The following is a 17,081-nucleotide window of genomic DNA, read 5'->3' as shown; positions in this document are numbered from 1 at the left end:
AAGCACCATGTTCAATAATAGCCTCGCATCAGGATTTGTGCCCACTGAATGGCACACAGAAACAGTTATCCCACTCCACAAAGGGGGAGCCACCACTGATTCCAGGAACTATCGCCTTATTAGCCTGACGAGCCTGGTCTGCAAGGCCATGGAACATATCATCATGGAACTCATAAACAAAGACATTGATAACATCCAAACTCTGGATCCCACCCAGTTTGGGTCTGTGAAAGGCAGATCATGCCTCCTGAACCTGATCGACTTCTTTGAGGCAGTCACCAAAGCCATAGATGAGGGTAAGGTGGTTCACACAGCCTATCTTGACCTCGCCAAGGCTTTCGACACCATCTCCCATTCTGGAATTATAGCTAAACACACTAAACTAGGTATAAATCCCTATGTCACAAGATGGGTTGCCAACTGGCTCACTGACAGAACCCACACTGTAAAAGTTGCAGACTCCAAATCTGACCTTAAACCAGTGACAAGTGGAGTACCACAGGGTTCAGTCCTGGGACCTCTCCTGTTTGGTATCTACTTCTCTGAAGTACAGGCTAACACAGAAGGCCTCTGGCTAACAAATTTTGCAGATGACTGCAAACTAGGAGCCATAGTCAAGTCCCCAAATGATGTGGACATCCCACAGAAGGGCCTCACTGAGACAGATGCCTAGTGTCAGAGCCATGGCCTCAAGCTCAATGCCAAAATGTGCAGTGTCAACCCATTTGGTAAAAACTCTGTACCCATGAACTGCCCCATAGGCAGCAATCTACTTAACACTGAATGTGTGATAAGAGATCTTGGGACCCAGGTGGACAGTAGTCTCTCCTTTGATAGTCACATTGCCACAGTAGTCAGGAAGTCCTTCTAAGTGGCACACCTCATCATAAAAGGGTTCTCATCCAGGAAAAAAAGAGGTCATTGTTCCCCTCTACTCAACACTCATTAGACCCAATGTGTACAATGCCCTTTTTGGAATGTACCTCACAAGACATCTGCAGCAGTTGGAAAGGCCACAGAAGTACCTCACAAAGAGGATTACTGGCCTCAGACAAATACCCTGCACTGACCATCTCAAAAAACTCCAGCTTTACTCCATAGCGTATCGCCTACTCCGAGGTGATCTCTGCCTAACATATAAAGCTATGTCAAACCCAGAGCTGTTGGACATGCTACACCTAAAGAAATCCTAATCCCTGCGAACTACATGCTCTAGGGACCTAAACCTTGTCACAGCAATAAACAGGACATGCTGGAGGGATAGATTCCTGTCCCAGAGACTTCCTATACTCTGGAACAGGCTACCCATCAATGTCAAGCAAAGTTCTTCATTAGCAGTCTTCAAGAAAAATCTTGATGAGTGGATGGGAAATAGGAAATACACCCCGGGGATCACTTTTGTGTCTCTGCTCAACAGTGGCACAGGAAAATAACTTTATTGGGTGGCGTAAGTGAAGGAACCTTGTTGGCTAGGCTTATGTAGGCCCTTTGGTCAATAGCCTAGTGTCTACCTATGAACCTATGCAGAGGTTATGCTTCTTTCACTTTAAATAATTGATTGGTGGGTAATGGAATGTAATAATGGGTGCAGTAGGATGCATATATATTGGCTGGGTAGGTAATTTAACTTTGTTCTGATGAAGTCCCATATTTAATTGGAAGAAAACGCTTAACTTGAAGTTTTTTTGAAAACCTGAAGTTTTAAACTGCCATTTTTGTTATTGTGGAATAAATTGGATTTAACTACTGCAGTGGCATCAGTTTGTGGTTACAGGTTTTGGACTTTCCTTGGTATTACATTTGCAGCAGTAAGTACCTATGTAGCGGTTCTAAGCTCAGTGTTGCCAAGTAAGTGTGGGCGTATGTGAAGGGATCTACTTAAGTTTGCAAAAAATGTATTTCCCAGGAGATCATTTGTCCGAGAACTAACTGTCAAAAGGTAACATTGCAAAGCAATCATCTTGTGGCAAATTATTGCATCAAAACTAGTAGTGGATGTGCAAATGCCCTTTTCCCTACTGAACAGCTGTACAGCGATACTGGATTTGGTATACATAGTTGGGTGTGGTTGTTGTGGGCACACCCACCCACATTGGAGGTATTGTTGTGCGTATCCCCCCACTTAGTGTGCTGTTATACTGTCCAGTTTATGTTAAGAGGTTAAGTAGTTGTTAATCACACTATGTGTGGTTTTATGCCACCCCACACCCTCCAATGTTGGGGGCTGTGCCTCCACACCAGCACAACTACGTATACCAAATCCAGGATTGCGGAACATTGGGGAAAATGACATATACCCTGCCAGTACCATTTCCAATGACATTAAATTTGGCGGACTGATTATTTACTGATGTGGCATTTTGGCAATTTGGTCTTGGTGGCATTACAAATGCCAACATGAGTTCTCTGCACAGTGAAGTATATCCATGTAAACAGTATTCTTTGTGTATTGCATCAACACAAAAGCCTGTGTGTGTGTGTGTGTGTGTGTGTGTGTGTGTGTGTGTGTGTGTGTGTGTGTGTGTGTGTGTGTTATTCACAAACATTTGGTGTGTGCCACCCAGTACATTTACCATTGTCCACTGTGGAAGAGCTGCTTACATCAGCCACCATTTACTCACCTGTATACACTCCTCAGACCTATCAGCCATGTGGCACATAAACTAACTTTTATACAGACCTATCACTTGTGTTCAGCTGTACCCAGGATATGACACAGTCAATGTGTTATGACAGTGCCACACCCATTGTAGGAAAGGACAGCAGATCAACATTCTCCTGACACACAGACACCTAGAACACAAAGAGAATACATTATGGAGACCACATTCAGTCAGTGTTAATAACAACAACAATGCATCATGACTGGACAGCTACACACCTTGATGTGTAAGCATGAAACATTCCAGCTGGCAATACTTTAAACATCATTACATTGCTAAACTGTCGTACATTCACCTTGTGCATCAGAACCCTATTATCATGTCCCTGCATCGATGGTATGGATGACAGGGATGTGGCACAGGTATCATCATATGCACAGGGTGTGGTGTGGGTATGCTAGAGACCTAGGCTGAGCCATTTGGTTGACATCATGTGTGTGGGTTAGGTGGTTGTTCATTAAATGGCCTGTGCAGATGTGGTGTGTGTAGGTATGGAGGTGCCCTAGCTGTGATGATGTGTGTGTATGGATTCACACAGTTCTGCCATGCGGCTGCCCTATACAGAAGTATGGAGAGCTGTCTGCCGTATATGACAGGGTGTAAAGTTCACTGAGTCTGGCCATGGAAATGGGAACTGCACCTTCCAGGGGTTGCACAGGCACCATCAGGCAGAAGCCAAGTTATGGTATTCTCCCCTGATGATGGCATTTGTCTGCTGGATTTGCATCCCTGTTGGGACTGGCCAGGGCTATGTGCATGTGGCCTGTTGCATTGTGGTGTGGAAATCTCCCCCCTGTAGTGCTGGTGCTGGTACTGCCACTACGGGAGCAAGACTGAGATGTTGCACATCCACGCAGACCTCCACCTGCTGGTGTTGCTGACCTACGTCCACATACCCAATGCCCTACTCCCACCACATACTCTACCACAGACACCACACGGTTGAGAATTCCCACCATCTCATCCAACCGTCTATCCATGACCCTGCAAAATAACAGCGGGCATCTACATGATCATGGATGTAGTCATGTACAGCAGGAAGAGTAGCCCACTGGAGCCTCAGACCATCTCTGGTGTAATGTTCCATATGTGCCTGTGCCTCCATGATGGGCCAAAATATGCATCTGGTGACACCTGCTGCAGCACTTCTGCCAGGGGCATGATGGCCAACAGCCCTCCTATGAGCACCCCTGTCTACCTGCCTGTGTGGGACCCCACCAGTCATCTGGCTATGGCTGCTGTGTACAGACACACTTGCCATAGTCACCACACATTCCTGTCCCATTACACCACCCACAAACTGTCCCTCATCTATGGTCACTGGTGATGAGGTATGTGTGGGCATTGTGACTTTGTGCGGGGATGGAGTGGATAAAAGTTGGATGTCAACCAATGGCACAGATGCAGCCCCTGACAACCCTGCCTGTGCCTCACTATGTCTATCATCATTGTCAGAGTCTGTATGGACACTAACATTAGTTTGCCTGCAGGAGGGACCCTGACCCACCTTGCCACCTGTGAGGGTCATACAAGACATCTAAATTAAGACCTGTAAGTTATGGTTTGCTTCTACACACACACACACACACACACACACACACACACACACACACACACACACACACACACACACACACACACACACACTTACAGGTGATGTGGCACAAAGATATTACACAGACCTCTCATTACCCAACAGTTGGCATGCATGACATATGGCACTCAACAGCATGCACTGCATTCATAATCCTCGTTACCAACAATATACATCTCTGTGATGCATGAGTTGTGTTAGTAGGTGATGCCACTTCCCACGGAACACACTGCACCCATGTACGCATTATTGCTGTGCACTTGTACAGCACAATGGCATGTACTGTGCACCATACCTCACAAGTGTGCAGACCATTCCTGAATGTGTAGATGTCTGGCAGTTATGTTTGCTCTGTTGTTCACAGCCCCTATGTGTTTGTCTGACACATAACTGGAATGATATGAGGTCTGATGTCAATAATTAATGCCTGACCTTTAATTTGCAGATCTCATCATCATCAGTGCATGTATGTGCAATAAAATCTGGTTACACCGACAACCTTCAAAGCTTCATGTGGATATGAGGAGTGTACACACCCCTGTTGACATGCCATCCTCTTCTATGATATGCAATGGGGCCACAATACTTCATCTGATAACATTACACACACCTGATATGTGACATATGACCTGTGCAATCCAATGCAGTATCAAACAAATGTGTTAGTCGTGGAGATGCTGAATGAGATTAATACAATATTTGGGTTGCATAAGTGTGCACACCCTTAAAACAATGGTTTGTTGAAGCACCTGTTAAGTGACCTACAGCAGTCACTATTCCTGGAAGGGGTATGTTAGCATGCCCCATCTTTACTTGGCATTATTTGGTCTGTCTGCCCTACAAAGGTCCCCCAACTCTGCCAGATTGCAAGATCAGCTCATGTGCACAGCCCTTGGAGGTCACACAGTGATTTCACTATTGCTGTAGAGTCTCTGGCATGTCTGGCACAATTCATAACCTTGATTGTGTTCAGATACAGCCATTCTTAGCTAGCTTTGGATGTATGCTACAGTTCACTGTTGTGTTTGAAGCTGACACCCTTCCCCATCCTCAGCCTTACTGTAGATGCCTGACAACTATGGGCCACACATGAATGTTATTTTGCAATGTGCCAAATTCACTCATCATGTCTACCAGCCTAGTTCCAGCTAATGAACAGCAACCCTAAAGGTGTACACTGGCACCAGTAAGCTAAAAGCTGGGGATGGTGGCCCTGAGCTGAAGTGAGGTGTTGCGTGTGTACCACACATATCTTTATGAATTCTGTCTGTAGGTTTGAGGCTTGGTCTCATTACAACATTACACATTGCAACACATGCCTTTGGGAGACTTGATGTTATGCTTATGCTACCTGCACAGATCCCTGGATGATGTTTCATGTGGGAAAAATCTTCTGTCTGATTACCCTAGCCCATAGGCCACATTTATGCAGAATCCTGATGATTGTCGACACAGGTACTACACAAGAAGTACTTTCTAGACATTTCTGCAACTTCATCAGTGTTGCTGCATGTCTCTGGGCAGTCTCCATGAACTGTTTGCAACATGTTTTATCATCTGTTTTGGATAGGCATCTGTTTATTTTCTACACCACTGTTGTCCCATATTTAATACACCTCTAGATCACTGTCTGCACTATTTGCCATGGTATATGCAAAGGTAAGGTAAGGTTACTTTTCCCACTCCTGATTGCTACCTTTCAGATATGGGATCCATTTCATGCTTTGTAAGATGTGTGCAAGCCATGGCTGCCTCTAATGTAGGCAACTGGGCAAATGTCATGAACATACATCTTCGACAGCAGACCATTACTTGGTGTGGCATTGAGACCCTGTACTTGATAGCAGGTGTGTACTCAAGAAGACTGAATGCTGTCAGTACATGACAAGCTGCCTCCACAATATGTCATTTGAAGTGTGTGCAAACATATGCTTCCAGTATTTTGTAAGGTTTGTATACCCCATATTTGTTGCCCTAACATGGGATTCTATATTACACATTCATTGATCATGTTAGGATCACATTGCAGGTTGTAAAAGGTGTGGAATGTGTTATTGTGGTCTGCCATTCTATATTTTAGGAACAGCTGCCATTGTAATAGTGGTGTATACACTGTTGTAGCCACTGTATAAGGGTACTGTTTCATCTCCCTAATGTAGGTCATTTCTCCCAACATTTTGTTTATCTCTGTCCACACATCTTGCACTGAGGTTGTGAGGTATACTTCAGGAATCTTACATACCCTGCAGATATGCCACCATGGTGACCACTGTGATGCAGTGCAGTTAACACCAACAAAAATGAACATGTACAGCATGCATTATGTGTAGGTATGTTAAATGTGTGCATGGCAAACAGCATGGCCTTAACATGGCCGGTGTATTAACAAACATGAACAAAACACCACCATACTCACCAGCTACAGGCTACTGTCCAAGTTGTATACCTGAGGGGCCTAAACAGTTGTTGGAGAGAAATAATGTCAGTAGGCACACCTGTGGCTTTGGTACAGGGTGGGAGCAGCATTTCAGCACATCAACAGTACAGACCACAATACTAAGGATTATGTGCATCTGTGCATTACTCTACTCCAGCAATATACTATCTTATCTGACATATGTATGTAGATACTTTACAGATAAAGATGGATAAGCAACAGTGTTCTAGTGATGTGCACTGGGGCCTTACCTGCACACTCCTCATCCATTGTGTGGGTGGCACCCACCTCCACAATGCTGTCTTCCACTTCATGGCTTGTCTGGTGGGCAGGTGCCCCAAGGCTGGTGAGGAGCACCTCGGCGTGTGCCAGTGGGGGCTGGATTACTTGACCCCCACCTGTGGCTAGCCATTCCCTCACAATGGCAGCAGCAGCAGCCTGCTGATGGACATGGGGGATGAGGTCAGTGCAAGGATGCCACAACTGCTCATAATTTTAGCTGTGCAGACCAACATCATTTACCCTGTGGATGAGGTCATTCTACAGGGTGGTCCTCACCTGCAGATCCTGGGCTCTGTGGCTGAATGATATGTTGTAATGCTGTATGACATATAGTATTATGCTGTCATTCTCTATGTTGGTGAATGCTGGCAATCATGGACATTGTATATTACCCGGGAGACATAAGCAGGAAATAAGGTCACAGGACCTCATACAGTTGTCCACTTGCACATCAACAGTAGATATTACTTGCAAATAATCCAGAGTATACCATAACACTGTAAGCTATCATGGCTTTGGCATCCTGCATTACACTCCTGGCCCTGACCTGTCTAGTTCCCCCAATGTTGGACACAATCGCATAATCCTCTATTCTCCATTCATTTCTGTGTAGAGGGATAACAGTGGCTGTCTACCATGTGGATGGTGTGTGGATAGTGGCAAGTCTGTGTTTGACTGTAGTGTGTGATGGAGCTGTGAGCACATGCCTGCGCTCATGTAGGAGGCATACTGTGATGTTCCCATGCCCCATGGAGACTTGCTGTTGTTGCCATCAGTAGGAATTATGTACATGCTCATCATTGATGAGGGCAGGAATGTGGTTGATGTACATATCCCCCTGTACAAATGTTGTGGACAGGGTGGCACTGTTCCTACCTAACCTGTCTGATGCAGGTTGCCTGTATCCATGGCATGTGTGCATGAGGTGTGCTTACCCCAGTACAGGTTCGTGCTGTGGATGTGTCTGATTTATAGTCATAGTCAGCCTTACAGGAAGTCACCTGTGAACCTATATGCTTGCTCAGATAGAGGTGGACTTGCTTCCAAGTTGTGGTCTGCACCTATGTGTCCCTGTACAGCCACTATAGCAGCCTATTATGTGCTTTGTGTATTGCTGCTGTCCATCAAGGGGGATTACTGTATCGTTGGTGGAGGCTGGGTGTACAGGTTAGGTACTGCTGATTCCATATGGCTACAGTAGATCTAAAGTGTACACTCCCTTGTTACAATTACTGGTATTTGAGCGATTGAAACATGACCCCACAAATGCTTATTTCATTACAATCCCCACCTGTAATGTGACCTATAGCCTGCTCATTTCAATTGAAAACATAAAAATCTGTTCTGAAAAAACATATGGGAAATAATATTCATTACAATAAGCCAGCTGAATGTGTGTGCACACCCTTAAATTGATATGTTGTGTAAACACCTGCTGAGATGATTACGGCATCCATTTGTCTTGGTTTGTACTCTTAGCATCATGACACATCTCCACTTGGCAATGGTTGCTCACCTTCCTTTAAACATATTTGTTTCTTTTTCAATAGAATTTTCCAGGTTATGGGTCACATTTGAGGTGAGAAACATTTTTAAATGATGTTCTGTTATCTCACTGGCATATAGAACAGAAACCTGGCATTCCAACAGGGGTGTGTACACTTTGTATATCCAGTGTATATGGGTGTTGATATGGCTGTTAGTGGTAGGCATGGGCAGTGGCTCATAACACAGTTGTACACTCCTCTGATTACTACCTGATAATCAGGCATACTGTAGTAAGCATATCAGTGTCATGGCAATGCGTCAATCAGGATAACATGTGTGACCCTGTACAGTCAAGAGGTCAGTGTATAGAAAACACTGTTATATGCTCTTGTAAGACTTTTTATGGGGGGAGGGGTATTACATTTTTTTAACCTAGGCTATTAGATCATGTGAGGGATATTACTAATAAGACACATTAAGGTATATGGCTGTACATTTTCATACATTTCAACATGGGGACAGTGGTGGGTTAGAGCTTACTGTTTTGCATACAATTCTGTTTGTTGGTGTGATAGTACATTTTGAAGTGAAGCATTGTTATGTAAAGATTCATTTACATTGTAACATGATATGTTTCCCCTAGGGGGTTAACTATAGAGTGTAACTGGAGGCTGTTGAACTAAATTTGTAATTAAGTGTTGATTGCTTCTTGTCTTCAAGGCAAGTGTGTTTTTTTACTGTTGTACTACTTGAAGGCTTTGGCCAAGACAGCAGAGTATCCTTTGGTTTGCAGATTAGTTTGGGATACCACCTGTCCCTCTTTGCGAGGGACATACCCTCTTTGTGCAGTTTTGTCCTGCTGATGACAACTGACATATGGCAAATATCATGAGATGGTAGGACCAAGAATGTATCATATGTTTTCTTTGATAGCTGCAGAAATCAGTTATTTCGTATTTCAAACACCTAATTGATGAGAGATCTCAACCTTTAGCTGAGGCTGATAAGGGAGGTTTTCCAGTCTTAGGACTTTACCTTATTCTGCTTCAGTTCCATATATATATATATATATATATATATATATATATATATATATATATATATATATATGTTGTGTGTTGTGAGGAACAGCTGCCATCATCAAAACACAACATATACCCAAGACATGTGGAGTCCATGGAAGATTGTTGTCACATGTAGTACACCCAGTACTTGCCAGAGATGTCTGATACTCCTTCACTGTTGATGTATGTCTCCTGGAACCCTCCATGGACATTTCTGGGATGATTTTCTCAACATATGTGTAGGGATGTCCACTTCTTCAAAATGTCACTGTTGCACCATCTCTTGTACACCTTTTGATGACTATCTGCATTGTGTTCTATGGTATATGCAATGCTGTGTGTATGTGTCTATAGCATTCAATCCCTTTGCAGAATGTTAGGCTGTATGTGAACCATGGCTTTTGCTGTAGCAGGCGACTGTGGGTCTGTGTTGGGATAATCCTGGTATGTGAGCTGACTGTTATTTGCAGGTACTCCAGGAGTCCATGATAGATTACAAATGTGTACCCAGTATGATCAACTGCTGTGGTTTAATCACACTCTGATATACCCTGGTGTAAGCTTCCTCCTGTCCACACATATGCATCTAGGGTCTTGGACTGTTACCACTCCACATACATGTTCCTCTAACAGAGTTGTATGTTTCACATTTGCATTGTACAGATTATAGGTAACATGACAGGTTGCATGGCTTTGGTCTTGTGTATTGTGCTCACATTTTCACATCTCACAAATACCTGGCATTGTGACATGTGTGTACACCTTTTATACGCAATGTATCACAGTACTGTATACAACATGTTCCTACCATTGTCCCCACATTTTGGTAATCATTATCCAGATGTCCTGCAATAACAGGTTTGTGAGTTATGCTACTGATATGTGACATCGCATGCAAATACTCCCCTGTGATATTATGCAGTGAACCCCATCACAGGTGATTTTGCAGATACATGCAATTTGCTGACTATAACAGCTGCTGTGCCTCATGTTGACAGGAGGTACCTAGGTATTGTGAGGGAGAGGTATTGTCAGCAACTCTACAATAGCCATTGGTCCAGGAGCAATGCTACATGGCTGCACAGGTACAGTATACACTATGATATTGCACTATTTGCTATTATTCACCTGAAATAGGCATATGTGTGCATTACTAAACCCCACCCAGTACTCTATTTTGCAATGACATATGCATCTAAAGACTGTTAGTACACAGTTGGAATGTAACCTCAGTACCTTGATGTGGGCATCTGCCTTACCTGGGCACTCCTTGCCAGTTTCCTGGGTGGCACCCACCTCCACGACAGCTACATCTTGTACTGGTTGTTGCCTGTGGGCCACCCCAAGGTTGGCAAGGAGCTCCTCCATTGCTGTAAGTGGGGCCTCTCTGGCTGGCCCCCCCACCACTAGCAGAATGGTCCCTCACCACCGCAGCAGCCCGTTGCCATGCATGCTGAATCAGATCAGTTGCTCTGTGCCTGACCTGTTCATACATGTGGCCATGGTTCACCAAGATGTTTACTCTCTCTGTGATGTCTTCCCAGAGGGCTGTCGTCTTCCGGTGATGTTGGCGACCCCAACTGGAGTATATTGTAATGCTCCAGGATGGCCTCAGTTATGGCTGCTGTCTCCTGGAGATCATAGGCTGGAAGCCTCTGCATAACACCCGAAAGACATAAACATGGAAAAGCATATCACAGGACATCAGACATTGTCCATACTTCTTTACAGAGACAGCTCACAAGTAATGAGTATCACTAGCCACAGCATTACATCAAATCATACTCCTGTATCTAGCAGCATTGTATAGACATGCACAGCATTATGTTTAAGTAGGCAGTTTGTACCAGATTCATGACAAGGGTAGGGGTGCATGTGGTGTGCATATCTACATATACTGATGTTGAGCCAGGGGGATGATGTTTGTCCTAAACTTGTCTGAAGCAGGTTGGCTTTAGCTATGGTGTGTGTGTGTGTGTGTATGTGCTGTGGTTGATTTCCATTAGATAGTGGGTTGGATAGTTGCCTGTGAGACTGCAGACATATGTGGAGATGGCCTTCTGATTGCCCTCAGTGGATGTGTCCAATTTGTACTCATACTCAGCATTACATTAATGCACCCATGACCTACTATGCTCAATCAGATACAGGTTGACATGCTGCCCAGATGGTGACTGCTTCTAGACAAGTGGTGGTGGAATGAAGAAGTACAGGGGAGCATGCAAAAAAGGTGTTGGCAAAGAAGAAGTGGGATTGACAGACAGATGTAAAGAGTAGACATGAGTATAAAGAGATGGGGTGCATGGCAAAGAGAGTGTTGGACATGGCTATGGATGGGGAGTCTGGCATACAGATATGGAGTCTGAGGATTGTATGTAATGTTGGACAGCACGGATGGTGTATAGGGCCTGTACCTATTGGCTAGACAGAGGCACATAGCTAGGAAGGATATGCAGCACAAAAGGGTGATAAAAGAATATGGGTGGAACATACAAGCTAGGAGTGTGTTTAGAACATATGGAAACATCACTTTGATGGCCTGTTCCATTAGGAAAATGGGGGAGGGAGAGAAGGTTGGCTGAGCTGGGTATGGTTAATCAGGAGGTGCAACAGATTATCAAGGAGAATGTAAGGATAGTTATGAAGGGGTTTAACAGTGGAAAGACTGTTTTCCCAGGTGACATACATGTGGATGCCTGGAGGGGTTTATGAGACATGGCAGTGGTATTTTTAACTGGATTGTTTACTGTAATCTTGGAAAATGAGAGGATGTGTGAGATATTGGTGAATATGGGTACTGCTTATCTGAACAAGGGTGGTCTGCAGAGCTGTAGTAACAAGTGTTGGATAACATTGATTGGTCACAGAATGAGGTAATGGTAAAGAGTGGTGGCAGCTAGGTTGAGAACATGGTGATGATTGAGGATCTGCAGTATGGTTTCATGCCAGGTAAGAGCAGTACAGATGCAAACTCCTTATACTGTATGCACTTTCACACGGGTGTCTGTTTCTCAGTGCTGTTACATCCCTGGAGTGCCTGGTATATTTGCAATTACATGTGTATTCCCCCACAGCAAGATTTCTTTTTGTTGTGTCATTCTGCCTGTAGTTTGGATATTGCGTGGTAACATGGCTAACAGCCCAGTGTATTTTCCCTAATTTGATATTATGTCCAGATATTTGGCAGATGTAAGTGCTGCATGGCCCCCATAAGTGTTCTGTATTTCTGACACATCAGTGGGAGGATGTGAAGATTTATGAGACTAACTACTGGGAGGTCACTGGGCTTTGGACTTGTGGTATTCCACTCAATAGATGTTGGAACAGACAAGAGAGTGTTACTGCAGCAAATGTGTCAGCTCAACTACACCAGTATTTCAGATATGTCCACATTTTCATGCCCCCCCCTTTGTCAGGCTTGGTTATGCTTTCTTGTACTAAGTTGTTCAGAGCATACCTGTCAACCAGCCAGATTGTTCCAGACTATCCACGTTTATTGCCCATATTTCTGGTCTGTAGCACACTATTATTTTATTCCTTCCTGTGGTAAATCACTGTGATCGTGTGGGGATTTCTGTCAGTATATGATGACATCCATTACAGTTTCAAAATTGACATCCTTCTGAACATGTATGCTGACACACAACCTGTTCCTGTATCAACATTCTACATTTATACCTGCAAGACATACATTGTGTCCCTAGTGTTGGTCCATTGCCCCCTCATTTTGCAGTCTTTGTCTAGATCTGTTGCATTTAGGGGTGGGGGGTTATGGTACTGGGTATGACTCCAGTGCATGTTATGCATGTACACACACACACACACACACACACATATATATATATATATATATAGTATGTATGTGTGTATGTATATATATATATATATATATATGTATATATGTGTATATATATATATATATGAATATATATATATATATATATATATATATATATATACATATATATATATATATATACGTATATATATATATATATATATATATATATCTATATAGTCATCTGCAAACTTGGTCAGCCATAGCCCACTAGATTTGGCCTGCACCTCTGAGAAGTATATCCCTACCAGCAGAGGCCCCAAGACTGATCCCAGGGGTACACCACTTGTTACGGGTTGACTACTTGAGGTGACTTCCCCTATTTTGACTAAGTGAGTTCTATCAATGAGCCAGTTTGTTACCTATCTGGTAACATATGGATTGATGCCTAGTTGAGAGAGTTTATCTATTATACCTCAGTGGGGAATAGTATCGAAGGCCTTGGCTAGGTCAAGGGAGGCAGTGCGCACCGTCTTTCTGTCATCTATAGCCTTGGTGACTGTCTCGAAGAAGTTGACCAAATTTAACAGGCATGACCTCCCCTTGACAAAACCAAACTGTGTGGGATCAAGTGTCTGGAAGTTGTCAATGTCCTTGTTTATGAGGTCCATGATAATCCACTCCATGGCCTTGCAGATCAGGCTAGTTAGGCTGATGAGTTTATAATTTACTAGATCGGTAGGCACTCCACCTTTGTGCAAAGGGATGTCATCCACTCGGCTAGGATGAAACCGGTACTCAGGCTTTGATTGAATAGGGTGCCTAATGGTGCTGCAAGTTCCTGCCTGAGTTCATATAGGATGCAGCCTGGGATGTTATCGGATCCCATGGAGGCTGTATTTTTTTACTTTGAGAGGGCAGTGATGACTTGCTCCCTAGAGATAAGGGGAGGGGAGCAGGTGCTGGGGATGCTCTGTTTTACTGATGGGGTACAGATGTGCTATGGTGTTGCAGTTTTACAATAGAGAAAGGTTAGTCATGCATACATGCATTCTAGGATTAGTTATAACAGCATGCATAGGTATTCCTATTAACCCAAAACAACAGATTTGGAACAGTTGCATAGCAAATAGAACACATGCATATATGGAACCACAGTGGCCATTTGCAATGGCATGCAGGTTACATTAATAGCAATGGGCCACCGATGATAGTATTTCAACGGGGAACATTAATAGAAACACATTTCAATATTTATTGAACAATAGGACAAATGTCCCAATAGTAGGTTTGGTGTAAAACATACCCATTGATTTGTGTGTTTAGAATATTGGTGCAGATATGGTGGGGGGAGGGAGAGATGTCAATTAACAACTTGTATATGCTTGCAGTACTCACAACTTTAATGATCATTGCTCTAATCATTATTCTACAGGAATTGTATTGTGAGAGCACTGCTCTCAGACACACCCCCTGCACTCGTACACAGAACCATGTCCGTATTACAGCACGGCAGCATACCTTCATGAATATGCATGGCGCGCTGCCATGCTATACGGGAATGGTCCCTTCTGTGCAGGAATAAGCTTTTCCTGCATGGAAGTTTGCTGAATTCCAGGGAAAGTGATTTGCTCTTAAAAATAAATGTACTTTACCACTATAGTATGTGGTGCACAATGTGCCAAAAATAATTTTTTGCTCCATAGGTGATAGTTTTCAGCTACTCCTTTCTTGATAAATGATTTTTAAAAATACCACCTTCCACATGATTTTGTCTGTGAGGCTAAGCAGTAAACTTTAACCTCAGTGATGTTAACTTAGGGAAAACATGCATCATCTCACAAGCACAAAGATATGCCCATTAAAGTCCATGGACACATCACGTTACTCCTTAGTTGATGTCACTGAGGGATGCACTAAATTTATTTGGAATGTGGATTAATAAAAATGTTTACAAAGTTTTTTTTTTTTTTTTATAAAATGGCTCAAATAAATAAGGAATGAAAATAACAGAAGTACATTGCAGAACGTAGCTCATTAAATGCTGTGATGTACTAAGAAAACTGAACAAATCACTTTAAAATACCAATATGTATGTCATATGCTGTTGATCTGGTTATTGTTACCAAAACATAAAGGGTGGAATAGTGAAGCGATAGTAAAAACTGAATATTTGTTAAACAAAGTAAGACTATTTTTAAATATGATAAAACGTAAGGGATTTGTTGAAATAAAAATACATATGGAATTTATTATAACAGGAAATGGTTTAAGTTTTAAAGAATGTGAAAAAAGTAATGGAATAACGGAAAGAACAATTGGAAAGAGTGAAGAAATTAACAGCTTGGTGGAGAAGTTTTCATGTATCTGTTTACAAGAAAGTTAAAAACATTTGCACCTGGAAAGCTAGCACATTTGGGAAGTGTGCATTTATTTACATTAAGCATGGAAAACATTTTATTAGGTACGTTTTCGTTTTTATTTGGGGAGAAGATTAAATCCTATTAGAAGACATGTGATACATAATAAAACAAGAGGAAGGAGGTTTGGACTTAAAGAGTCCTGTTGTATATTTGGCATACACACATTTGTGCTGCATGCTTAAAGGAGCAAATGAAAAGGAAGGGAGTATGGTTAGGAGAATGTTCATAATGAAAGTTAAAAAAATATGGAAGAAAGGAAAAAAGAGATAAAAAGAAAAGATAGAAGGAAAATAATATGCTAGTAATATAAATTTATGGAAGAGAACCCAGCCACTAGGGATGCACAAGCCAGTGCATTTCTTTGTGCCAGTCCCAAGCCCAGATAAATGGGTAGAGTTGCTTCAGGAAGGGCATCCGGTGTAAAAGTTTGCCACATGATATATGCGGATGACAGTACAGATTTACATACCGGATCAGTGGAGGCCCGGGTTAATAACGACCGCCACCAGTACTGTTAGCCAACAAAGTGCTGGTGGAAATTGGGCTACTTTTGGCCAAAGGAGAAGGAGAAGAAGAGGAGGAAGGCATGCCTGAAGGCAGGAAGAGAGGAGAAAGGTTAGGAGTGTGGTAGTGAGGGCAGGAACTTTGAATGTTGGCAGCATGACTGGTATAGGGAGAGAGCTATCTGATATGATGGACAGAAGGAAGGTTGATATATTGTGTGTGCAAGAGACCAGATGGAAGGGGAGTAAGGCTAGGTGTATCGGAGGTGAATTCAAATTATTCTATCATGGTGTGGATGGGAGGAGAAATGGGGTAGGGGTTATCCTGAAGGAACAGTATGCCAAGAGTGTTTTGGAGGTGAAAAGAGTGTCGGATAGAGTGATGTTTATGAAGCTGGAAATTGGTGGTGTAATGATGAATGTTGTTAGTGCATATGCTCCGCAAGTTGGGTGTGCGATAGATGAGAAAGAAAAGTTTTTGAAGTGAGTTGGATGAAGTGGTGATGACTGTACCCAAGGGTGAGAGAGCGGTGATTGGAGCAGATTTCAATGGGCATGTTGGTGAAGGGAACAGAGGGGATGAGGAAGTGATGGGTAGGTATGGTATTAAGCAAAGGAATGCAGAAGGTCAGATGGTAGTGGGGTTTGCGAAAAGGATGGACATGGCTGTGGTGAATACATATTTTAACTAGAGGGAGGGGCATAGGGTGACATACAAGAGTGGAGGAAGATGCACACAGGTTGATTATATCCTATGCAGGAGGGCCAGTTTGAAGGAGATTGGGGACTGTAAAGTGGTGACAGGGGAAAGTGTAGTTAGGCAGCATAGAATGGTGGTCTGTAGGATGA

The 17,081-nt window shown here is 43.1% G+C and overlaps 1 long non-coding RNA gene across 1 annotated transcript in view; it reads right to left on the bottom strand.

Annotated features, from left to right (window-relative positions):
* Positions 1-17,081, bottom strand: part of LOC122802750 — a 326,211-nt gene that overhangs the window by 239,915 nt on the left and 69,215 nt on the right. The gene's annotated exons all lie outside the window — the stretch shown is intronic.

Source organism: Protopterus annectens, chromosome 5.part0 (assembly GCF_019279795.1).
Source record: "Protopterus annectens isolate FY-2018-M chromosome 5.part0, PAN1.0, whole genome shotgun sequence".
Lineage (NCBI taxonomy): Eukaryota > Metazoa > Chordata > Ceratodontiformes > Protopteridae > Protopterus > Protopterus annectens.
Note: the sequence above shows the minus strand (reverse complement) of the source record. Positions and strands in the feature narration are given on the sequence as shown.